Source organism: Ochlerotatus camptorhynchus, unplaced genomic scaffold, assembly GCF_037179485.1.
Source record: "Ochlerotatus camptorhynchus isolate MF236.1 unplaced genomic scaffold, CSIRO-AGI_Acam_v1.1 ptg000015l, whole genome shotgun sequence".
In the NCBI taxonomy this organism is placed as follows: Eukaryota; Metazoa; Arthropoda; class Insecta; order Diptera; family Culicidae; genus Ochlerotatus; species Ochlerotatus camptorhynchus.
This window is the reverse complement of record NW_027040507.1, coordinates 4,267,915-4,294,812: the sequence shown is the minus strand read 5'-3', so window position 1 is coordinate 4,294,812 and position 26,898 is coordinate 4,267,915. Positions and strand designations below refer to the sequence as shown.

The following is a 26,898-nucleotide window of genomic DNA, read 5'->3' as shown; positions in this document are numbered from 1 at the left end:
ACAACAGTGCTGCTGCTGCTGCCGCTGCCGTCAATGCCCGAGGGGGTGGTACTGTTTTCAAGCAGTGATATTTCTTTCAATTCCGTATTTATCCCTGCTTTTGCTGCTGCTACTATTGATCGTCGCTGAATGATACATGGTCCGGTAACATGTTATTAGCGCGGCAGCTTTTTCTGCATATCTTTACGTGAAGAGAGCGAGGTAAAATAGAAGTCATATTTCATTGAACCGGCTGCATCGTACTGTGCTGGCCGTGGAGAAGGATAGGCGTAATCGTTTTAATTTACGGACTTTTGGTGGAATTCACCTCGCTTGGGGCTGTCTTGCGTTGTTTCATACATTTAGACGATTTCCGATACGGATTGAATTCATACCGATTTTGCTGTCAGTAATAAGAACTAATTGAGAAAAATTACGCCCGGGCCTTCCGAGGAAATCTCCGATGCAATGTAACTTTTCGAAAAATATATCGCTTCGTATCACCTGGACAGCTTGGGGACCTCTGGGATGCAGCATCAGTCTTGTTCCCACAGTGAACGTGAAAATCGAAACTCTTCCGGTGCAAGGATCCGTTCCGTTGTTGGTCATCACATTTTTCAGTGCCCGAAAATCGAATGGAACGAGACGACGGAAGAGAAATTTTATAATATTGATAAATTACAGTGAACCTCTTCCGGTAGTTTGAGAATGTGTGAGAGGAGATTGGTCAGGGTTTTTATTTGAACTACCAGAGCGCTGCAACATTGAGTACATACAACAGAAGCATCAAATAGCTACGATGAGTGTAGATATATGAAGATAAATTTTCCACAAAATTTCATCTACCGAGCACAGGAGTGAGTGGTCTGCTCCAATCTGGTCGAAAAGTAGTGACTACGAGCGTTGGCAGGGCTGGGCAAAGGGAAACTCACAAATTCTAGCTCTTCCCACGCACACCGTTGTTCGTTATCATCACCCACAAAACCTCCCCATTCAACAACTTTTGGCCCTCGTGGATGGGAGAAAATTTTCATTTTCACGTCTTTTCTTTTGTTTCTTCCGCAGACGGTGAAGGCGATGACGATGGTCTTGAGCGACCGGAAACGAAAGATGTATTATCGTCTGGGTCAGCCAGTCCATCATCGACACATTCCCTGGAGGGTGCTTCACCGTTGCAGTTAGTGGCCACCACCACCACCGTCGATGCCCGGAGGAAGGTTGCACTGTTACGAAATCAAACACCGCAATCATCATCGTCGTCTTCGTTTCGTACCAGCCAGCAGCGACAACCCTCCTCCTCGGTGGTTACAGTGCAATCACTACTGCAGGAAGCGGCGAATCGATCGTCCACCTCGGTCGGGGTCGACCGAGGTGGTCAGTCCAGTGGCGTCGTTTCACCCTCGTTGTTGATTGATTCGCACGACGACGTTGAGCATCGCATTCCAGCCACCCTGATACATGACCGCAGCGCCGAGCGGTGAGTACTGAAAGCTAGTGTTAGTATTATTCTTTTTTTAAAGTGCAGACGCACCTTGGGTTGATCTTTGGAGAACTTGGAAATTATGCTAGAATGAATCATATCGTCAGGCCATTTTCCACAGAGATCCCGAGCAAAGCTGGAGATCAAATTGAAATCAAAATTTGCTGTTATTATGTAACTTATTTTGAATACTCCAGTTGATCTCATTTTGGTTGACTTAACGGTTAACACAGCAAAAATGAACTTTTACACTGTTGAATCAAATGGAAAACTAATCTTGCCTTCAATGAAATCAATTTGATTTCTAATTTTGCATTCATAATATTTAACTCAGTACGGGCCTGGCGTAAATCGTTAGCATCCATGCTTCTCACGCTGAAAAACTTGAGCTCAGATCTCACCCCGGGCAATTAACGAATGATCTAAAATGTGTTTAACAAAACAGATAAGCAAAAATAGTTAGTTCAACGACAGATGAGCTTAAATTAAATTTTAAACAAAACGTTAACAGCAAAACTTTAAGTTAAGTTGCTTTCATTTAAAAAGTTTTGACTGCATAGCGAAAGCACAATATGATATCAGACTAATGTCGTGATAATTGAAATCAAAATGAGTTTTCATTATGATAGGAACTACAAACTTTAATATCGATTTGCTATCATTTTGTTAGCCAACTTTGCTTGGGATGGCGCTGTTCCGCTGGCAGGAAGTAATGAAAATCACCATAAAGTAATTGATAGAAGTGAGAAAAATTCGCTTTCAATGCGTATTCAGGACAAAAAAGTGAACGACAATCTAAAGAAATCAGTCAGGAGTTTTTACGTTCAGTTTTTCTCGGATATTATTGTTAAACAAGCTACAATTAAATAAAACACAGTATTCTCGCATACATGTTTTGCCCACTATAAGTATTGTCAGTACCAAGTGAGCCAAAAATTCAAAAACAAGAGCGAAAATTTTCTTTCACGAGCTCAATCTCTCAACATGCCATGTATATTGATGTCATTCGATTTGTAATTTTTCTTTCACAGACATCAAAATATATTACCTAGACCTGAAAAAGTTTTGGAACTCTTATTTATGCAATTAGATTTCCCATCCAGGGGTGGACCTTGGCAAGTATTTTTTCGTCAAATTTATAAGAAAAGAGAGACTCCAGATGTTAATCTAACTGCATAAATAGAGGAACCATACATGTTTTAATCGCACTGCCCTATGTTAAGGTGTTTCTCTGTGAGATCATTATTCTCGCTACCACTTCGAAACTATAAGTGCAACAATATCAGCACTGGCGTGCACAGGGTGGGGAAAGGTGGGGTCAATTGCCCCCATTTTATAAATAAGATTTTTATATTCACATTAACAAAATTAGAATATGTATAAAATAACTTGATTTCTTGATAACTTGATTTGAAGGTAAAATAACTTCAATTCATAATATAAGGGCACTGAAAACCTTTTATTGCGTCAATTCCTTTGAGATAGTGCCTGAAAATTGCACCACAAAGCTGCATGAATGGACGAACTTCAATGAAATTTTTTGGTTAAAAAACTGCACCACAGTGTGCATACAAAAAATATCTGGTTTTATTTATTTTTTCAAGGTGGTTCATGGAGGGTTAAAAGAAAAGGGTAAATTGAAAAAAACTCACCTTCGTGGTGGTAAATCGAAGAAATTTTTGTTTTATTGAATTTTTCTGGTGTAAAAATATCATCATGGACAGACTAATTTAAATGAATAACTCTGGTGGAAAAATTGGATCACGCTAAAAATTTGGAGGTGCACATTTAACTGAAAATTTCTGGTGGAAAGTTCGCAACGCTGTTGTGAATGTACAAGCAAGGTTTATTTATTTTTCTGGTGCATAATTTCCATCGTTCTGATGAATGCAAGCTTCATTGAAAATGTATGGTGGAACATCTGCACCATTCTGGTACATGAAGCGGCAAAGGCAAAGGTGCATGGTGAAACAAACTTCACTGACAATTTTTGGTGCAACGTTCTGGTGAATGGAGGACCAAATATGCATCGCTCTGATAAATGAAATGAATAGAAAATTTATGGTGGAAAATCTGCACCGTTCTGGTGAACGGATAAGCAAGCTTTTCGGAAAATGTTTGGTCTTATGATGCAAAATTTGACTTTTCCGCTCCACAGTGCTTAAATGGTTTCAAATCAGGTCCTGATTAGCCTCCCAAAGTTACAACTCATTTGGTTAGAAACAGGCATCGCACAAGCCATTTGAAGTTTACACGTAAATTACTATGGGAAATCTCAACTGTTTGTTCATTGCCTTCTAGTCTTTTTCCATATTGAGCTGCGAAACAGTTCGATAGCCATTCTTATAGATTTTCTCAGCTACAACTTTGCTGAAGATTGTTTCTATGTAAAACGAGACAAGAAAAAGTTATTAATTATTTAAGAGATTGGTAAACTTATGACATGATCAAGCAGCTGCTCTGTAGGCAACACTGTATTTTGCAGTGTGATATAGTAGCCATAATTTTTGTGTCCTATTCAACGCCCCAGAAACACCAATGTTGCCTGCTGAGCAGTTGACTGAGCATGATCATAAGACATCAGCGCATTCAACCATTGATAACTTTCGATCCTTGCATTTAATCAAAAAGTGGTCTTCAGCAAAGTTGTAGCTGGGAAACTTTCCTACAAGTACAGTTGAAAGTTTTTGAAGCAGACCGATATGGTGAATTATTAGATAGACATGAACAAAAATCTTGATTTTACCATAGTAATTCCCATACAAACTTCAAATGGCTTGTGCCATCTCAGTTTCTCACCAAATGGGTTAAAATTTTGGGAGGTTAGTCAGGATTCGATTTGGAATCGTTTAAGTATTGTGGAGCGAAAATTTCAAATTTTGTATCACTCTAATATGCATCCTTCTGCTGAATAGAGAAACAAATTTTAATAATAATTTCTGGTGTAAAATTTGCACCATTCTGATGATTGAAGGGAAGCTGCTTTACTGAAAATTTATGATGAAAAATCTGAAAATAGGGGCAAGCTTTATTTGGTGGGAAACCTGCTACATTCTGATGATAGGAGAAGCCAGCTAAATGTCTGGTAGAAAATGGAAAAAGGAAATCTGCACGAATCAGAAGATTGGAGAAGCAATTTTTATTGAACATTAACGGTGGAAAATTTACACCATTCTGCTCAATTGAAATTTTCTGGTGTAAAATCTTCTGGGGGCAAGTTTGTATTGAAAATTTATGGTGTAAGATTTGCAACAATCTGCTGTCTGGAGAGGCAAGCTGAATTGAAAATTCCTGATGTAAAAATTGCACAGTTCTGGTGAATGTAGAGGCAAGCCTTATTGAACATTTCTGGTAAAAAAAAAACACTACAACGTTTTGATGAATGGACGGACAACTTTAACTTGACTTCCGAGAAGAAACTCAAGGGTATTGAATTCTGAGGACTGTTCTAAAAGAAAAGATTTCTGGGGATGCTTACAAGATTATTCTGCGAATAATTTCTAGTGAATCCTGCAGATAGTTCCACGATAATTTCAAAAAGAATACCGAGGGAATCAAATTTTGAATTAAATTCCAAAAGGATGTTGAGGAAATTTTGAAGGAATTCCGAGGATAATTTTAAGCTCATTCTGGGAAGAATTTCTGGAGAATAAAGAGGAAATTCTTCTGAAACTTTAGGGAAATTTCAGTTCCAAGGGGTTTTTGGTGTTAATTAGTTAGGTAGGTTCCGATTCAACACATTGTATTTTCATTTTTATACCTGTGATCTTGACTTTTATACCTAGGGGATGAGTACTTAAGGGGGTTAGATTTTGAAAAGTTCTTTAGTGGGAATGAGCTTTTTTTGCTGTTTTATTTAAGCATTCCGCTAACAACCCAATTTCATTACTTCACGAAACAGTGTTTTTCAAGTGATATCATAGCCTTTCGGTACATCTTGGTGTACGAGAAAGGCAAAAAGGTTGGTATCAGCAAATTGTGTTATATTTAGCCAAGTTTTTCTCCCCCAGGTGTGTAATCATCATACAAAATGTAATGAATATGTTGCTTGATATATCTTATTTTACAACTGTATTTGTAAAATCGTTACAACACTTGGTACTTGGTTCCTTGTACAGAACTCTCCACTTCTCGGTGATCTTTATTTCGATATTCCTTCGTATCTGAATCGTTTCAGCAACCCTGATCCTGATTCAACAACACTTTTTGAGCACGAAGTGTTTAGAATCGTATTAATAAGCTTATAAGTTGCTCTTTTGATTATCGATTTCTCCATATTTAGGTGATAGAAAGTTAGATCTCTCACTAAGATGTGCTCGTCCTTCCGCTGCTGATGCGCAAAAGGACAAGTACTAAGAACAATCGGATTTTCACACTACATGGCATATAAGATCGACTTAAATTTAAGTATAAATTACTCAATTTTTAGAAAACGTATTATTGCAAAACTTCCGAATATGACAAAAATCGACCAAAAATTTACTTATTCTAGAAAAATACACTCAAAGAATAAATCGCATATACAATGGAAGATATTCATTATATTTTCACGTAACTTTCATGTGATATCATAGTTGGAAATTGCACCACAAAATCACATGAACCTTATGTGTCAAAAGAAATTTAAGTGATTTATGACTGTGAACTTATGTGATTACATGAATTTTATGTGAAATTCATATAGATTTCAGATAGCTTGGTTTTGTTAATGGAAGATATAATGTTCATTCCCAATAGAAACTACATAAAAACGTGTTTCGGTGTACTGATTTCATATATGCATCGAGATGTTGCTCATATTAGAAAACGAATTCCTCTAAAAGCCCGTAAAGTTTTACTCAGTCTATGAGTTAACTACGTCTTCAAGAATACAAGAATATGAGTGAACTAATCTCAACTTTTAATTGACCTCATTTGTCGTGTAATCAAAAGTTATCTTTTATTTTATTGCTTTTAACTTATACGACGTAAATGGATGCATTCCCAACTCCAATTATGTTTAATTCGTTAAAAGCATGTCTTTTTTGATCGAGCATGACTTTTGCTGACATTTCAAATTTTGCATCTATTTCATTACCCCCATAGTTGCTATATTTATAGTTGTATAGAAATTCGATTTACATTTATAGAAATTAGATTTATGAAAAAGCGGAACCAATTCAACATATTGTATTAAAAACCAAACTGTGATAGTTCTTTCTTAGCCAACCGAATGCAAATGCACAGCATCATCGGGTAGGTGACACTTTCCCCAATTCGATGATGGTGTTTTTTTTTGCGTAGAAGAACCTTAAGTCACAAGACTATAAATATAGCGACTACAATTACCCCTCCCCCCTCACACGCCTCCAATTACAGACATTTTTGAACTTCATAGACATTTTTCGCAGACTTCTGAAAAAAAAAAACTACAATGGACAGCATTTGTGACGTAGGACTACGTGATCTTATATAATAAATCTTATTTGTTAACTGCAGCAGGCGCTTGTGTTATGTGTAGGAATAGGAATTTGAGCGGGTTTCTCTCTGTTTATACTCTTAAGTATGGCGCGCTTGACAAAGATGGCCCACAGCGACTCACGAAGAGCTACTGATTCCGATCAATAGCTGTGCGGCTTCTTCCTACTTCTATGGATGGTCATGTGGGTTGCAGCTCGCTGCTTACAGGCAGCCTTTCGTTGTGAACTGGAGAACAACACCACTCACCACGCGGTGATTGAATAAACACCGTTTGGTGAGACCAGAAGGAATTCAACTTTGAAATCTGTGTTGTGTGTGCTTTTCGCAGGCAATCGGTGATTTTTTTAATTCTCATTTGTGCAATTTTCAATAGCAACATTTTGAAAAATGATAAAGTCTTAATTATAACAGATTTGTAAAACAAAATACCTATCGATTGGCGTATTAAGAATTAAAATCCATCATCTCCATCCATCATCAAAATCAGAGCACTTTCATGCCGCGACCAACATTGGTTTTTGAAATCGCACCCCCAGTGTTGCCTTAAAGTACATGCTATGTTAGTTTTAAACATATCTAGATAGAGCTGGAATTAGTAACAGCTTTTGTAAACAATGACTTCTCTCGATGATTTTTAGGAATTCATGGCAAGCCCACGTAAACCAACATTACCGTCGGGTAGAGAAAGTCTTACCCTACCTGATGGATGGATGAGAGGATGACCACCACACACGGTGATTGGAACTGAATCCGGTTGAGGCCAGTCTTAATAGCTAGTTGCTTGGGGGGAGCCTTTCGTTCTGTACTGAAGAACACCACCAATCACCACACGGTGATTGAATAAACACTGTTTGGTGAGACCGGATGGAATTCAACCTGGAAACCCGTGCAATTTTCAATAGTGACATTTAAAAAAAATGATAAAGTCTTAACGTTAACAAATGCGTAGGAATATTTCTGATCGATTGGTATAAAATTATTGAAATTGGTCCAGGGACAGCTGAACAATTAACGTTCAAAATCTTTCATAATTGTGTTACTTGTTCCATTTTTGGTTTTTACAAAGTGTACCCCCATATAGAAATCACAGATGTAGTCCTACGTCAAAAACTGGCATCCCTGGTTGGAACATGAGCACTAGCTCTTGTCCTAGCCTTTGATGGCTTATGGCTATAGTGCCGTTACTCGCTTTCTAAAAAGATAAAAGGGAAAGGAAAAGGAAAGGAGAAGTACGAAGGGAAAAGGATTATGTGTACTCTTAGTAGTAGTAAAATTATGTTTATTTCTGTTGATTATGGTAGTACATTGATTTATCATTTTAATTGATTAGCCTACTTGGCTCTTCATCTTTGTTTAATTTGATATTCTAATTTAATATTTGCGTTTTTCAACTAGTTTACAGAATATCCCTTTGGGGATTTGTTTTATTTGAATTGAAAAAAGTGATAACCTACCTAGCTACGAGTATAACTTAACCTAACGTGCTAGATCACGTATGATCTGATGATTTGATTTCAGACAGGTGTCTCTGAACCTTTCCAGGATGAATACTCTCCGTTCTTCTAATGTTTGAATTCCAGCCAGGAAGTGGATCTCAGAATTTCTAGTCCGCGGAGGACTGTTTAGGACCATCATAAGGATCTTGTTGTGGATCCTTTGAAGTTTAAGGTGATGGCATTTTGCGCAACTCTCCCAGATTGGCATACCGTACTCGATTACAGGAAGGATGATTTGTTTGTAGACAGCAAGCTTATTTTTCAGAGACAGGGTTGACTTCCTGTTGATAAGTGGATACAACGATCTTATCAAGATGTTGCACTTGGTTTTTGTTTTGTCAACGTGCTCCCTGAAAAGAAGCTTGCTGTCTAGTGTTAGCCCGAGGTACACGACCTATTTGGACCATTCCACCACTGTGCCGTTCAGGCAGATCTTGTTATTCTCCGACGGAACAAGTCCAGGAGATTTAGAGTGTGGAAAGATAATGACCTGAGTCTTTACCGCGTTGATACGGATCTTCCAGCTGTTGAAATATTCAGACAGGACGTCCAGGCCTCTCTGAAGTTTGGCAGTCAGAGCTCTGATGACCCTACCCTTGTAGACGATGGATGTTTCATCTGCGAACAGAGACAATGATCCACCATCAGGGAGAGCCGGCATATCGGAGGTGAACAGGTTGAATACGATGGGGCCAAGGATGCTTCCTTGTGGAACTCTGGCACCGATATTGAAAGCATCCGATGTGATGCCATTCAGAGAGACTCGGAACGTCCTGTCTGATAGATAGTTGTTTATGATCTGCACTAGGAAGATTGGAAGACCGTACTGCTGCAATTTGAACACCAGGCCATCATGCCAGACATTGTCGAACGCTTTTTCAACGTCCAACAACGCCATGGCAGATGTTTTCGAAACAGAATTGTTCCGTCTGAGAATGTTTGTTACTCGAGTCAGCTGGTGGACGGTCGAACGACCTTTCCGGAAACCAAACTGTTCCTCGAGTAACAAGTTGTTTTCATCGGCAGATGTTAGGAGCCGGTGGTACAGTGCTCTTTCGAACAGTTTTGATAACCCTGAGAGAAGGCTGATTGGTCGATAACTTGAAGGAGAGGACGGATCCTTCCCAGGTTTCCGGATGGGTATGACTTTAGCTGACTTCCAACACGAAAGGAAGTAGCCAAGTCTGAGGCACTGATTAAAAATCAGTGCCAGATGGTTGTAGAATCTGGAACTCAAGTGTTTGAGTTCCAGATTCAGGATGTTGTCCAAACCTGGGGCCTTCATGTTTTTAGATGATTTGATATAGGCCAACAGTTCGTCAGCCGTAATCTCGGATTCCTCTGGAAAAATGTTAGGAATCTGAAGAAGATTGGTTGCATTTTCAGCAACCTCAGATTCATGAGGGCTGACGATGTTTTGTCCGAGATTATGGGAGCTGACGAAGTGTTGACCTATCGCGGCAGCCTTCTCTTCAGGAGTTATCAGATGAACCACTGGGTCACCGGGACGATCCAGTGGGGTCAGTGGGGGAATGGGCCTAGGCTTGTTTTTAAGAATTTTTGTAAGTTTCCAGAACGGCTTTGCACAATCTGGGAGAGAGCGGATCTTACTAGCAAAATCGTTATTTCTGAGATCCACCAACCTGGCCTGAATGATCTTTGTTAATCGATTACAATTGGTCTTCAAGTTAGGCAAGCCAGCACGCTGGTACTGCCTACGAATGGTGTTACGGAGTCTAATGAGATCTTTGGTAGGCCTGTCAAGGTTCAGAGTGTTACTCACCTGTCTGGATACTGGCACGTGTTGTTCCCTGGCCCGGGAAATCGCCTCCTTGATGGTTTGTAGACACCGGTCAACATCTTCCGACGTCCCCGGTTGGGGGATAAAACTCGATAGCGAAGCGAACGAACGAACGAACTATACTGCTAGACGGTCTAGCAACGAATAGTCTTATGTGTACTCTTTGAACATAAAAGCTTTGATTTGAAATTTACAATACAAAAATACATAACGGAATTGGTCACAGCCCGAGTCTTGTGTCTATTAACAAGGCATAAACAGTAGCAAAGACTTAAAAGTCTTCCTTTCATTACTGAAAAATGCTGTGCCTCTAATTTGAAGTTGTCGAACTCACCAAGTTTAGCCTAAATATTGAAACTAAAGGCAGCTTGACATGTGTTGTTGTAGAAGCTCAAATTCTAGGTCCGCTTGATAAAGACCTAGTCTGGTTTGTGGTAGAGCTTGCACGGAATATCTTCCCTAGATTTGAGATAAAAGATGTTCGGATGTAGTCGATTTTTGATGTGCATTTGCAAACCTTTTTGTGGCCAATTGTCAGGTTCAGCACTGTGACTCAACGATGAGACAAATGATGGATGGGACGTCGAGGGCTGGTTCTACTTGTCTTCGGAACAGCTTGTCAGTGACAAATAACAGGGACGTAGAACTAGATAGAATGAGATGCAGCTCTCGCAGGACTTCTTGTCTTAGTTAACTCGTTGGGAAACTAGGAATCGTATCCTGGGCCTTGTTTTGACCAGATCAGCAACTGATTATAGATTAAAAAAAAAACTCCAATGGAAAAAAACAAACGTCATGATCACATTCTCAGCATACTCCTTCTCGGAATATCCTGCACCGTTTTATTTGTTTATTAACTCTTAATTTTTCAAATTCAAATAAATGTACATTTACGTACTCACCTATATGCTCCTGCTACTACAGTAACTTATCAACCATGTTTTGGTATATCTAAACTTGTTTGTTTACACTGCTATAGAAGCTCAGTACCGTTGTAAGGACTGTATTGAAAATAAGCTGTTAGCACAATGTTTCTTCCAAATGCGTAAACATTTTTTTTTTTTATTAAAAATAGTTATTCGTTCCTTAAAACTTTTCAAAGAAAAGTAAACCAAAACATATTATTTAAGGGACTGGTATCATGTTAGATTTAGTTCCTGTTATGAGGTTTTGGACAATGCATTTTCGTGTTATGTGGATACATCGTTACAGTCTATTTTTGAGTATTTGAAAGTTTTAGAACTCTTAATATATTTTGAAGATGCTATTTACAATCGCCATTCAGCATCTGCAATCGGCCTTCAATAGGCTGTAGTTGCGAACAAGTTGAATTGGGCTGCTCTCGGAAAAAATCTAAGTTTTTATTATTCGGCCAGATTTAAGTACAAAATTGATGTCAAATTAGACGGAAAAAATTGAAAATTGTTGTGTTTTCTTCGCAGTCTTTTCCATGGATTCTAAAGTACACTCAGGTCTTTTTTTACACGGGGGATACGGACCGTGTAAAAAAAAAACCGTGTAAAAAAAACCTACGAAATTTTGATTTTTCGCATGCTTAAATGTTTTAAAAAAATCGGATTTTGATGCCATTTGTAATTAAAGCATGATATGGTCCATATAGACATATTTTAAAAATTTCTGTATTTACACCAAAAATTGTATTTTTTTTAAGTATGCCATTCGATTACAAATAGCTTGAAACGGATAATGTGATTGGATTCAAGTCGATAGGTTGTATCGTTGTCGAGAAATCGTTAAAAACGTCCCGTGTAAATCGTGGAAAACCGTGTAAAAAAACCGTGTAAAAAAAAACCGCGTAAAAAAACCGTATAAAAAAAGACTTCAGTGTATTACTTACCTTCATATTTCGTATTGGCTAGGAAGTGATTATTTTCCTGTTGCTATTGCAGTTCTAAAATTATATTCAATTTACTGTAGAGATTTGATCGGTCCTTGAATTTGCGGTTGTTTCACTAGTACAGTACAGTACAGTACACTATTTTCCTTGATACTTCTGGCTCTTAGAGTTTCATGAACTTTTTAAAATTTCGAAAATATCAACAACTCTTAACATACGTTAGTAAATTTAATAAAATTAGGATAGATTTTTTTTGGTTCTACCCATGGAAATTAATAAGATAGGTTTTTCGATTCTCGGATTGTAGTTTCATTTGTTAAACCTGGTCATGTTGACCTAGTGGATGGATACTCAAAAGAGTTTGGATAATTATTTAGTGGGATGACAATGATGCTACTGCAGACAGTAATTTAATAAATTCAAATTTAATGTTTGAGCTTTATATGGAAACGATGTGCTGAATTTGCTATTATGAGTTTTCCACTAATGAGCGACGAACCAGCCCAAGGCTTAAAGAATTTAAAGTTATTTAAAATGTCCATGACAAGTAATACGACGATGACTTTTTCAAGTGATCCATGATGATACGTAAAAAAACCTAATTAGCTATTGAAAAACGTACCATCCTCTTCGGCCCAAAATCGCACCTGAAACCAAAGTTTTGTTTATTTTAAGGACCATGGAATGATTATTGAGCTATAATCAAATGACCCGCACCAAAATCAAAACTCGACCTAATGACGCTTCCCCAATTATTTACTCTCGTATCCCCACGCACACCACCCGCTGACAACTCGCTTCCGGGGGGGACCCTCGCAAATGTCCCCAGTAATTAGCTGCCAAATTAAAAGTCTCGTAACATCAACGTCAATCTCGTCCGTTGGCTCAAAGCGTCCACTCTGCTGATGGACGGCATCACCCACCCACCTCCCACGCCGCACATTGATCTACAATCTCTTGTCAAACATTTCATGACATCTTGTGATAATTAGAAGGACGTCGGAAAAGTTTTTTTTTTTTCTCCTTCATCCCATTTTTTTTCCCACTCTCATCCTCGTGCCATCATCAAAAGGCAGCAAGCAGCTGAGATAAGAAATCCAGCCAACGGACGACGGACGACGGTGGTGGTGGTGGTGGCGAGTCTCCTGGGTGAGATCCCGGGGAAGAAAACTTTTCCTTCCATCTTCTGTCGCTGGCAGTCTGATTGACGGATGTCATTCGCTTCTTGAACTTGCTGCAATGACCGGTTCCAATTTTCCGTTCTGCCACTATACGGTAGGTGATAATCAAGAAATCCAAGGGGAGGTAAAATTTGACGCTGTCAAAACAAAGAAATCATTTTAGCATGAAACGCCGAGAAAACACTTCAAACACATCAACGCCAAGGAAATCTCTAGATTGCTCGTCGTGGAGATGGACAACAATCAAATTTTCGAGATCAGTTGAGTGCGAAATTCTGCTCCCTTTCTCTTCTTTTCGGCAGCTGAAGGCAGTGAGTTTGGTGCTTGAGTGTGAGTGAAGAAGTTTTCTCGTCTATGAGGTTTTACACTGCCAGGCACAAATCTTAGTTTGCAGCAGTCGATGGAATTGAGATGAAATTAACCCTTCAAGCTTCGTTCGAGCGGGGACAATGGAAGCAATAGTGGCTCGAATGCAAATGGAATTTCTCAACTGATGAGTTGGAAAATGGCTCTTGCATTGATGAAAGTGCCAGATGCTGAATAATCTTGAGCTAAATCTGTACTGGATGGGAAGGGGGGGAGGACCAGTTGTTCATGTTGACCGCACTCGGCCAAATTGCATTGCAACTCATATCTCATTGTTTTCTAATCTCATTTCACCATGATGCTCTGGTCAAGATAAGCCAGACTAAAACGAATCCTTCCAGCAGCAGTTCGTCTCCTGAAGCAGATATTATTGCATTTTATGACGATAAATTCTCATTTTAATGTCTTTTAATTATAATTTATTATATCCATAATTCACGATTTGAAAGAGAAAAAAATCAGTGATGAAATTCCTTACTCCCCTTTGTTGTTGATTTGAAGAAAGCAAAATTGTGTCGCTTCGAACATGATTCAGCAATACAGTTTGAATTGCAGCCACATATCAGCTACCAGTCCTCTCAACAATGGCAATTAGATGATGATAAAAAATAAACCGTTATGAAGGGTAAAATTCAGGGTAATTTCAAATATTTTGAAAAAGGACGATCAGATTCGGAAGGTCCAACAAAATTAGTAGAAATAGGACATATGTTTTCGAACAAAAGATATTTGTACTAGTATGCTCTCTTAGCTCAGTCGGGTGCAACTATAAAGCAAGTTCATGCTGGAGACGACTGCGTTCAATTCCCAGTCTGTCCGGAGGAACTTTTCAACTTCCCTGGGCATAGAGTATGATTGTACTAGCCGTGTTATACTAATGCTAAAATGGTACAGGTTGGGAAAGCTCTCAATTAAGAACTGTGAAAGTGCTCAAAGAACACTACGATGAAGACTAGTGACAGGCATTAAAATTATCCCTATCAATTATAATTTTCACATCTAAAGGGTGATACGGTCAAAATTTGGTCAAGGGAAAACGCGTGTAAATCGGTGAAATCGTTTATTTAAAAAATCAAATTAAATTTCTTTTTCAAGTTCAATTAGTATAAAATTCAGGAAAAATATTCAGTTAGGCTTCCGCTTTTCCAAATCAGAATTGCCGGGCCTTACGCTTGACCCCTGCCATCAGATTTTGTACAGCCACCTTGTCCACCTTCTTCGCCGCAGAAAGCCAGTTTGCCTTGAACTGCTGCTCGCCCTTAGCAGTTTTTTTGGTCTTCTTTAGGTTCCGCTTGACAATAGCCCAGTATTTCTCAATTGGGCGGAGCTCTGGCGTGTTGGGAGGGTTCTTGTCCTTGGGAACCACCTGCACGTTGTTGGCGGCGTACCACTCCATGGCCTTTTTACCGTAATGGCAAGATGCCAAATCCGGCCAAAACAGTACGGAACAACCGTGTTTCTTCAGGAAATGCAGCAGACGTTTATTCAAACACTCTTTCACGTAAATTTCTTGGTTGACAGTCCCGGAAGCTATGAAAATGCTGCTTTTCAAGCCACAGGTACAGATGGCTTGCCAAACCAGATATTTCTTTGCGAACTTTGACAGTTTCATGTGCTTGAAAACATCTGCTACCTTTCCCCTTCCTTTTGCCGTATAAAACTCCTGTCCCGGAAGCTGCTTGTAGTCGGCTTCGACGTAGGTTTCGTTGTCCATTACCACGCAGTCAAACTTCGTCAGCATCGTCGTGTACAGCCTCCGAGATCGCGCTTTGGCCGTCGTATTTTGTTTATCATCGCGATTTGGAGTCACTACCTTCTTGTAAGTCGATAGTCCGGCTCGTTTTTTGGCTCGATGCACGGTTGTAGACGATACACCCAGCTTATTTGCGGCATCTCGGAGAGAGAGGTTAGGGTTTCGCTTGAAACTACCGGCAACTCTCTTTGTCGTCTCAGCGGCTTCCGGTTTTCGATTTCCCCCCGATCCAGACTTTCTGGCTGTCGACAAACGTTCCCCAAACACTTTAATTACATTTGTAACGGTTGATTTGGCAACTTTTAGCGATTTTGCCAACTTTGCGTGCGAGTAGCTCAGATTTTCGCGATGCGCGAGCAAAATTTTGATACGCTGCTCTTCTTGCTTGGACGGCATTTTGACAAGTGAAGAGTGAATTCCAAAATCAAAATAGGAGCAACATTCTACACACACACACCTTCAAAATGAGGGGTGTTCAGGTTTTTTAAATGCAAAATTGAAAGAAATACGTCAAGTTGATATTGACCAAATTTTGACCGTATCACCCTTTATCTTTATCACCTATCTCTATCCCTATCACAACTGCTTCTATCTATGGTACTACCAGTGATAAAACAAATGACAGATAGATGATAGAGGGTATTATCCCTGTGATTGATAGGGATGAGAGTGATATTATCAGCAGAGAACCAATCAATTATTTTTTCCTTGATTTGTTTTCCATCGATCTTGTTTTTCGTGCTGAGCACCAATGCTACCGACGCCAGGGAGGCAGCTCCCAAACCTGGACCCTACCTATCGACCCATCAACTCATGAACCGGGGACCAACGGCTTTACTTCCCTTCCGAAGGAAGGCGTGATCAGAAATGTTATGCCTCAGAACATCCCGGCGGCGCCGACTGGGATTGACCCCAGGCCTGCTGGGGTGAGAGGCAATCACGCTTACCACTGCACCACCGGTGCCACTTAGAAACTTTCAATGATGGAGATGTTATTATCCATCCCTATCTTTTGAGAGAACGTTCGTGATATTATCATGCATACCGAAAAACCTGGCATAGTGGGAAAAATAGTTTGTATCAGAAAAGAATCTGCCAAACTTGTTCAACAAACTATACAAAACATATGGATATTTAAGGATTGGTGATGACATTTAGCTACCGGAAAACGATGACCGACGCCATTTTGAAATCCAATTTGGTGGCTTCTGGTTTTATTAAAGTCTGGGAAACATTATCAAACACTTGTAAATGTGGGTATTTTTGGAATCGTGGTGACGTCTAGAGGCCGGAAATCGATGCCCGATGCCATTTTAAAATCCAAGATGGTTGTATTAAAGTCCCACATTGTTTATACAAGAAAGCCATTCTTTGCTCGACTGTCGAGCTGTTCAGTCCGTATTTTCGCTCGAGTTCTCGATTAGATTTTGTTTCGTTTTGTGCTGTCGCGTTGCGCCGTGGAAGTGTCGCCACTTTTTCGCGTTCTGGCAAGTTTAATTGAACTTGCAAACACGAAACAAATGGTGCGTAAACGTGCCAATGATCCAGCAGCGGGCCCTTCAAAGAAGGTGCTAATCAAGCCCAGCGCGTCGCAGGATGACGCCGGAAAACGAGTACTGCAAGCCAACCAGTATGCAGTACTCCAGGAAGAAAATGGCGATGGTGACGCCGTTTCTATTGCTAAAAGAGAGAGCGGATTCCCCCGCTTTTCACGCCGGTGAAGGATGTTGTCAAGCTGGGTGTCGAACTGGCAAAACACAAGCTGCTGCCTCGCTTCAAGCTTTGCAGCATCGGTATCAAAATCATGTGCTGCAGCCTGGAGAAGTACAAACAAATAGGAAGTTTCCTGAAGAACAACAACGTGGACTTCTTCACGCATGATCTGCCATCGAGCAAGCCGCTGAAGGTGGTTTTGCGTAGATTACCGTCGTTCGAGGCTGCTGCGGTGAAGTCCGAGCTGGAGCGGCTTGGGCTCCAACCTGAGGCCGTGTTCCAGATGAACCGGCGTCCCAACCAAAACGCCAGCTTCCGTGATCAGTTGTTCCTGGTGCATTTCACGAAGGGATCCACCAGTCTTGCGGCTCTGAGATCCAAAATCCGGGACCTGTTTCAGGTCATCATCAGTTGGGAGCATTACAAACCCCAACATCGTGATTTGTTCTTTTTTGTTCTAGACCCCTCGATAAGACATTTTGAAATTAGCCTAAAACTGAGAGAGAGACTCTAAACATTCATTTGGTGGAAGTTTCAGCGATATTGATCCTTTAAGATAATGTTTTCCATCTGAGATACGTGTTACCACTAATTTATCAGAGGTATACATGTGGAACGACTCACCCCAATTTATGTATCCACAAATCTGCATGAAAATCTTTACCAGTAAAATAAATCCAGAATATATTTGTCTTATCCCACTTAGGCTAACGTAAATTGTATTTTTTTTATGATATTTGATATGTGAGAATTGCCCGCCAATTTTTGAGAAATTTCTGAACTTCTTTTCATTAGCCAAAAGCTTTTTATCTCCTTAACAGCTTTGCCAAAAACAGTAAATTTCTAGCTGTTCAGGATCTCGAGATATTACAGGGTGATTCGGAATAGCTGTCCCTTTTAGAAATGGTCATAACGATTGAACGCTTGCATGAATTTTTGATATCATTATATTCCAGATATTCTACATATATAACCTTCAACTAAGCATACAGGGTGCGTGACGAATTTTTGCAGTAAATTTCAAATAGTAATTTCTCATGCTTGTGCATCATGATTTAGATATATTTGGCAGCACTGGATAGCTTATACTGTTAGGTGTAAGATTTAAACAAACAATATTGAGTAAACGTAAAGATGTCGAAACAAGAGAGCAATCTGTCAGCCGTTGTCGCTTTGTTGCGCGCCGGAGTATGCATGAAAGAAATAATTCGGTCGGTAAATATGTCTGAAAGAACAGTGTATAATATTAAAAAAAAGGCTTGGGAAAGTGATAAGACGGAGCACCTGCTCATACTGCTAATAAAGCACAGAAATGGCTTACGGAAAATATTTCGTAAATTTGCGAGGAAGAAATTTGGCCCCCAAGCAGTCTCGATATCAATCCGTTGGATTATTTTGTATAGGGCTTCGTCCAACGGGATACCAATAGAACCCCTCACACCACACTTAAGTCGCTAAAAGCTAAAATCAAGGCAGTGATGACATCTATGGATCGAAACATTTTAAAACGTGCATACTGCAGTTTCCGGAAGCGTCTAACTACAGTCGTCGAAAGGGAAGGCAATTTTTTTGAATAAATTTACTTACAACTTCCATATGTTGCGAAAGAAAATAAATCGCACATAATTCATTGCTAGAATAACTAAATGGTGTATTTTTTCTCAAATATGCCATTTACTGCAAAAATTCGTCACGCACCCTGTAGTTTATTTCAGATCTCTCTCCCTTTACCTTAATTACCAGCCACATTTGTCATGAAAATTAACCACAGCTGGCACGCACGCTTTAGTTCCAGCACTTTTTGAGTCCTGGTGATGCGTTTAAGCTCTGACATTGAACGGATTTTCCAAGCATGGTTCCTTTGTACCTCTATAATGATGCAAAAATAAATGTTACATACTTTCGAAGAGATTTCAGTTTCTAAAAGATAACACACGATTTTTTTACAGATTTATGCCATGCTTCATTATGACGTCAATGGCTGCTTGAAATCACAAACGAATGAAATTTCAAAGCCTACTATCAATACAAGCTGATATTTGTACACATTTAAAATAAAAATACTTGCACATATACGCATTTTACCCATTGAGAATTTAATATTTGTGAAATCGGCGACAGTTATTCTGAATCACCCTGTATATATGCGAAGATTTCACGTATGTCCTAGCGCCGCGTAGTGAGAATATTCTGTACTGTCGACCAACGAAAAAGTTTTGATCTCCTGGAAAACTTTGCTGATGACAGTTTAGCAGGTCTCGAAATATATCTCATGCGAGAATTGCACGTGTAAACAAGCGCAATGATGTGAAAAAAGAAATTGAATTTCTGTACACCAGCCAAAAGGCCTTGGCCCCCTGCACAACTTTTCCCAGGACAGTAACATTCTATTTGGTCAGGATCTCGTGATATTTTATCACGTGTATACTAGCGCCGCTTAGGAAATTCTCAACTAAAGGGTGATACGGTCAAAATTTGGTCAATATCAACTTGACGTATTTCTTTCAATTTTGCATTTAAAAAACCTGAACACCCCTCATTTTGAAGGTGTGTGTGTGTGTGTGTGTAGAATGTTGCTCCTATTTTGATTTTGGAATTCACTCTTCAGTTGTCAAAATGCCGTCCAAGCAAGAAGAGCAGCGTATCAAAATTTTGCTCGCGCATCGCGAAAATCCGAGCTACTCGCACGCAAAGTTGGCAAAATCGCTAAAAGTTGCCAAATCAACTGCTACAAATGTAATTAAAGTGTTTGGGGAACGTTTGTCGACAGCCAGGAAGTCTGGATCGGGGGGAAATCGAAAACCGGAAGCCGCTGAGACGACAAAGAGAGTTGCCGGTAGTTTCAAGCGAAACCCTAACCTCTCTCTCCGAGATGCCGCAAATAAGCTGGGTGTATCGTCTACAACCGTGCATCGAGCCAAAAAACGAGCCGGACTATCGACTTACAAGAAGGTAGTGACTCCAAATCGCGATGATAAACAAAATACGACGGCCAAAGCGCGATCCCGGAGGCTGTACACGACGATGCTGACGAAGTTTGACTGCGTGGTAATGGACGACGAAACCTACGTCAAAGCCGACTACAAGCAGCTTCCGGGACAGGAGTTTTATACGGCAAAAGGAAGGGGAAAGGTAGCAGATGTTTTCAAGCACATGAAACTGTTAAAGTTCGCAAAGAAATATCTGGTTTGGCAAGCCATCTGTACCTGTGGCTTGAAAAGCAGCATTTTCATAGCTTCCGGGACTGCCAACCAAGAAATTTACGTGAAAGAGTGTTTGAATAAACGTCTGCTGCCTTTCCTGAAGAAACACGGTTGTTCCGTACTGTTTTGGCCGGATTTGGCATCTTGCCATTACGGTAAAAAGGCCATGGAGTGGTACGCCGCCAACAACGTGCAGGTGGTTCCCAAGGACAAGAACCCTCCCAACACGCCAGAGCTCCGCCCAATTGAGAAATACTGGGCTATTGTCAAGCGGAACCTAAAGAAGACCAAAAAAACTGCTAAGGGCGAGCAGCAGTTCAAGGCAAACTGGCTTTTTGCGGCGAAGAAGGTGGACAAGGTGGCTGTACAAAATCTGATAGCAGGGGTCAAGCGTAAGGCCCGGCAATTCGGATTTGGAAAAGCGGAAGCCTAACTGAATATTTTTCCTGAATTTTATACTAATTGAACTTGAAACAGAAATTTAATTTGATTTTTTAAATAAAAGATTTCACCGATTTACACGCGTTTTCTCTTGACCAAATTTTGACCGTATCACCCTTTATTGTGCACCAAGCAATAGGCTTTGACCTACTGAAAATTTGGAACTACTGTCCACTAGCAAAAAAGTTATGACCTCTTGAACAACTTTGTCGACGACAGTAACTGTCTATCTGATCAGAATCTCGAGATATTTTACATATGAGAATTTCGCTTGTATACTAACGCCACGTAGTGTGAAAATTTTGAACTATTGTGCACCAAGAAATAAGCATTGACCTCATGAACAACTTTTTCGAGGACAGTAATTTTCTACCTTTTCAGGATCTCGAGCTATAGCATATGTGAGAATTTTACACTTTTACTAGCGCCACATGGTAAGAAAATTCTAGGCTACTGTCCACCAGCCAAAAACTATTGACCCCCTGAACAAGTTTGCCCAGTACAGTAACTTTCAATCTGCTCTGGATCTTGAGCTATTGCATATGCGAGAATTGCATGTGTATACTAGCACCGCGTAGTGAGAAAATTCTGAACAACTGTCCACCAACGAAAAGATCTTGACTTCCTGAACAACTTTGCCAAAGACATTTACTCTCTATCTGGTCAGGATGAATCACATGCGAGAACTTGACATGTATACGAGTGCTACCTAGTGAGAAGATTCTGAACTACTGTTCACCAGCAAAAAGTTTATGATCTCCTGAACAGCTTTGCCGAAGACAATAGCTTTCTATCTGATTGGGACCTCGGGGTGTTGTATATGCAAAAATTGCACGTATATACTAGCACCACGTAGTGAGAATTTTCTGAACTACTCTCCACCAGCAATAATATTATGATCTTAAGAACAACTTTGCCCAAGACAGTAATTTTCTATCTGGTCAGGATCTCGAGATTTTTCATGTTGTAACCAATTAAGTCAAATCCCACATAGTACGGACACCGTTTACGCGGTTTCCATTCACATTTCCTCTATTATCTGTATTGTTTGGGGATTAACTGTGATAAAAGTTTAGCTTGGTTAGTTAAAAACAAGTTTATTAAGGAATACCCGTTGGTTTCATATCGATTGTTAGCTCGGCTGCAAAATGGCAATGGAAAACTCACACTGTTGTACAAAGAACAACGAGCGAGTACTTGTGTTACAAAAGTTGGCGCGAGTAACGGAGGGTTAAGAATAAACGATCCTGCATAAAACCAAAATATGTTCTTAGACTGAATTAGCGCTCTTCCCTATATTTTTTTACAATCCGTGGGGTGGTATGTTAAATGATCAAATCGGGTATCTTTTTCGTAAATGCTAAATTGGCGAATCACTACCAGGTGTTTAAGAACTTTGTTACACCTATGTTCAAAGTTTTGTTGTCTTTTAACACAAAAATTTGATGTTTTTTGTTAATCTGAAGTAATCTAAAAATCCATTGGTAGTCCAAACACCAGCGCAACCTACATTCCCAAAAGCAAGAACATCTGTAAAGATTAAGCTTTACAAGACAATCACTATCGAACCTTTCCATTGACCTGCTTCGGCTACCACATTGACATAGACGCCGAAGAAATCTACTGCCTCAAAATAATCCTTCAGGGACAAGTTCACATCCTAATGTATGCTCCCGGAAGGATTTTACAAGAGGAAATTTATGGGAAAATTTATAGTGACACTTCCTGTTTAGCGCTCCGCACTATCGGCCTAACATCATCAACCTCTCCAGATTATTCCATAGCCCAACAAGCACAAGGAACGCACATTTTCCCTCGCCTTAACATCCAAGCGGGTAGGTACTTGACTCCTGCCATCATGCTACCCTACAAAAACGAAAATGGAAATCTCCACACCCGAAGGAGTTGTTCATACACACTTTCTATTAGTGTCCCTTTTCCCGAGGCCCATCTCATGCGGCGCAAGGCAGTATTCCGCTTTTTGCAATATAGGTTCAAATCCTCGCCTGTCACCTCGCTGGGAGTTTGACTTTGGCCTGAGTGCTCCTTTCTGTATCTGACCCATCATTATCACGTGGTAAATGGAATTCAATTTTTGGCACCACCGTGACGTCCTCACTCTCTGCCTGTCTCTGTCTCTCTCTCTCTCTAGCCCAGATCGTCGCCGAAAGAGGTCGTGACCTTCCCCCCCGGTTTTGGTACCGAAACTGGCAGAACAGCGATGGTGGTGTCTGTTCGTCGTCGTCGTTGCTACTTCACTTCTGATAGACCACGTTGCTTTTTTTTTCTATCTCTCTCTCTCTCTCTCTCTCTCGTCCAGGAAGGGGTAAGTGTTGATGGAAAGACTTGCTTCAACAGCCCGTCAGAGGATTGCCTTGTGCATAGTCTTTTTTTTTCGGGGGTATTTCCGAGCACTTCCTCACAGCACTTGTCTGTCGAATGTCTCTCTTGTCGGTGAAGGCGGGAAGCCTTCGATGCATTTTTATTTTCTCCAAATTTCGACCATTGCCAGAGCAAATAGAAAAAAAAAAAACATCAACTGCTATCAGTAGGTATCGCTCGAAAAAAAAATCAACGCTTTTTCCGCCAGCTCTCTCGCTATCACATCAAATAAACAAATGCACTTGTTAGAAAATCGGTAGATTTTTTTCGGAATTTCCACAACAAATCAGAACCTGCGAAACGAATAGATGCTATCAGAACCAAATCGGTTTGAAGGAAAGCTCTTCAGGGAAAATGAAAAAAAAACCAAAGGGTGGAGAGGCCGTTCGGAAGTGCAGAAGCTGACACATATCAATAATCATTGCTTGAATTTTTTCGCCGCCGCGCCGGCCGTGCTTCATGTGGAAAGGCATTCTTTTCCCTAATTTGCACCGGGTAAGCACGTTTCAGTGGTCTGATTTTTTTCATTTGCCAAGTGGCATCAAATTTCTTGCGAAATTGCAACCCTGTCCGTCACGTTGCATTCCCGCGCGCGAAGAGGTTTCGCTGGATGTTTTTCCCATTCATTTGCTGAGAGCCCAAACGAAACGTCGTCGGTCGGTCGGTCGGTCGGTCGATGGGTCGGTGTGGTGCGCCTTTCGTACTATCTCCCGCTCGAGGATGGCGACCAGCACCAGCAACAACGGAGACAGGTCGAGAAATGAGTGAACGAAAAAAAAATTGTACTCGTAAAAAAGAGAGAAGTGCCGGGGGAAACGAGGTGAAGGCTTCCGATGCTTATTTTTTGGCAAAAACCTGTCATCAATCAATAATCATTTTGTTTATTCTGAGCTAGAGCTGGCTGCCTTTCACGGGGTTGAACAAAAAAATATATATAAACCCCTGCTTTGGAAATGTGTCTGTTTTGATGAGATCGATTGTTGACGACGACCAACGATGACAGTGATGTTGTTTGTACTGTCGTCCAGTTTGAGCTAGAACTGCGCCAATTTCGATGCAGCTGAGTAGAGAAATGGGTTGTTTTTACAGATTTTCCGGATGACGTATTCAATTTTTTTCAATAAATCATTGAACTAACTGAAACGGCTAATCTAATCGAAGTAACGTCTAAGACGAATTTGTTGGAAACTGAATTGCCTTTTCACGTACGCACTGTTAAAAATAAATCAAAATTTTCGTCGAAAAAGAAGAAACAAATTGTTAAAATCTTCAATAACAAATAATATAAATTTTTAAGATAGGGGAAATGGCTCTAATGTTGGCCTATGGATCTAAGATTGGGTCCATCACTATAAATCTGCAATTTATCAATTTTATCTAGATCTATTAAAAATTTAGCCGATTGCTGAATTTTTGTATGGGCCCTAATTAGGGGCATTTAGGCCGACATTACATCCTTTACTTATTCTGGTCCGACATCCCTCACGATTGCACCTGCATCACAATGTTACGCCAATTCACTCGGCCCTTGGCTACCTACCTGAGTACCTGATGGGCGACGACTCGTTGAATTCAAATCTGCGCCGAACGAAGTAACCGTCTCCATTGGTCTCGGTCCTGAGCCAATCGCTTCCAGTCGCCTTGGACGTTCAAGGACCTAATGTCTTCCTCAACTGCACAAAGCCAACGCGTGCGTGGCCTACCCCGAAGCCGAAGTCCTCTTCCGGGTTCCCTGCTGAATATTGACTTCGCTTGACGCTCTTCCGGCATTCGTGGCAGCTTTCAAACCACTCAATGTCCAACAAATAATTAAGATTTAACAATGTTATTTTACTTCACTTGTCGATGGTTGCTAAGGGACTCAGAAAAATTATTGAAGTCTTGGGTCATGGCTTACTTGATTTCAACAGTAGCATTATAATGTATACAAGATATCTCTTACACTAGGTGCGGCAATTCTGATAAAATAGCATGCACATTTAGGCCCGGCTATCACTATTTTGTTTAAATCATAGTTTACCAACAATCGCTTACATTCACCGATGTTTTCTATAATTTTGAAGTAAATTTATTAAAGTTTCAGATGCACCATTGGTACTTTGCCCCATTTTGCCCCCTACTAAGTTACAAGTTCATAAATTATGGTCTAAAAATCTACAAAAACTTTAACAACAATGCGGTGTTCTACAATATTGTGTATTTTGTTATTATCTTCAACTTACTAAAACACGGCAAAGCCGTAAAAATGTAGACCAAAAGTTATGATGAGAAAACCATTTTTGAGGGACCGTCGGCAATAATCGTCACGTATCTTGAAAAGTAAAAAAGATATTAATTAAACGTCCTGGAAAAAGTTCTTTGAAAAGAAATTTTCTACAACTTTGTCGAAGACACCAACACTGTATCTTGAATAGTTGAAAAAATAAATTTTCGATCTCACTTTTAGGGGGATTAATCTTTTAATTAATTTTTTTTTTTGATTTTTTTTTATCAAAAGAAGCGCAGTAACATATTATAACACTTCTCTGAAGACACTATATCTCTCAATTTCATGATAAAGGAGCTATTAATTAAGCAAAAATGCCGATTTCAACCACTGTGCGTTGTCGATCGCCCGTCCTCAAAACTGGCTTGATAACTTCCCACAAATCTGTTTGCTAGCGGCGATAAGCGGCGAAAGATGATCTGGGAAAGCACTTTGTAGGCCGCGTTAAGAATAGTGATCGCTCGACAGTTCTCACATTCTAGTTTGTCGTCTTTTTTTATATACTGGGCATATTATTCCCTCTTTCCACTTCTCCGGTAGGTCTTCTGTATCCCAGATCCTGACTATCAGTAGGTGCAGACAAGTAAGTTGGCCATTTTGATAAGTTCCGCTCCGATACCATCTTTCCCAGTTGCTTTGTTGTTTTTAAGCTGTCGGATAGCATCCTTAACTTCACCTATCGTGGGAGCTGTCATGTCCCCCTCATCCGCTGTACCGACCCGACGAAGTCATTTCTCCTGCCACCTTTGTCCTCCGCCTCTGCGCCGTTCAGATGTTCATCGTAGTGCTGCTTCCACCTTTCTATCACCTTACGTTCGTCCGTTAAGATACCTTCTTCCTTATCCCGACACATTTTTTGACTTGACACATTGAATATTGACTTCGCTTGACGCTCTTCCGGCATTCGTGGCACATGCCCAGCCCACTGTAGCTTGCCGTGTTTTATAAGCTTCACAATATCCATGCCGTTATATACTTGGTACAACTCGTGATTCATGCGACGCCGCCAGATGCCATTTTCCAGTTTACCGCCGAGTATTGTTCGCAGCACTTTACGCTCGAAGACACCGAAAGCTCTCCGATCGGCCTCTTTCAATGCCCACGATTCGTGGCCATAAAGGACTACCGGCAGAATCAACGTCTTGTACAGCGCGAATTTCAACCCGTAGAAAGCCCTGTTCGCGGCTGCAATACGCCTTTTCAACTCGCGAGTAACATCATTATCGCACGTCACTAAAGCACCAAGATAAACAAATTCGTCCACAACTTCAAATTTTTCCCCATGTAGCACCACTTCACTACCAACACCACTATTGCTCCCACGCTTTCTACCGGCGACCATGTACTTCGTTTTGGTAGAATTTATCGTGAGACCAATCCTCGCTGTCTCCCTCTTAAAAGGCGCGAACGCCTCTTCCACTGCTCAACGGTCGATTCCGATGATGTCGATGTCGTCCGCAAAACTAAGGAGCATGTGCGACTTTGTGATGATGGTACCGTTCCTCTGCACGCCAGCTCT

At 40.4% G+C, this 26,898-nt stretch overlaps 1 protein-coding gene across 1 annotated transcript in view; it reads left to right on the top strand.

Moving 5' to 3' along the window:
- The first annotated feature begins 1,049 nt into the window (after positions 1-1,049).
- tio (tiptop) overlaps positions 1,050-26,898 on the top strand; it is a 143,982-nt gene continuing 118,133 nt past the window's right edge. The window contains exon 1 of the mRNA XM_065223007.1: positions 1,050-1,456. The gene's annotated coding sequence lies outside the window, so the exon portion shown is untranslated. The remainder of the gene's footprint in view (positions 1,457-26,898) is intronic.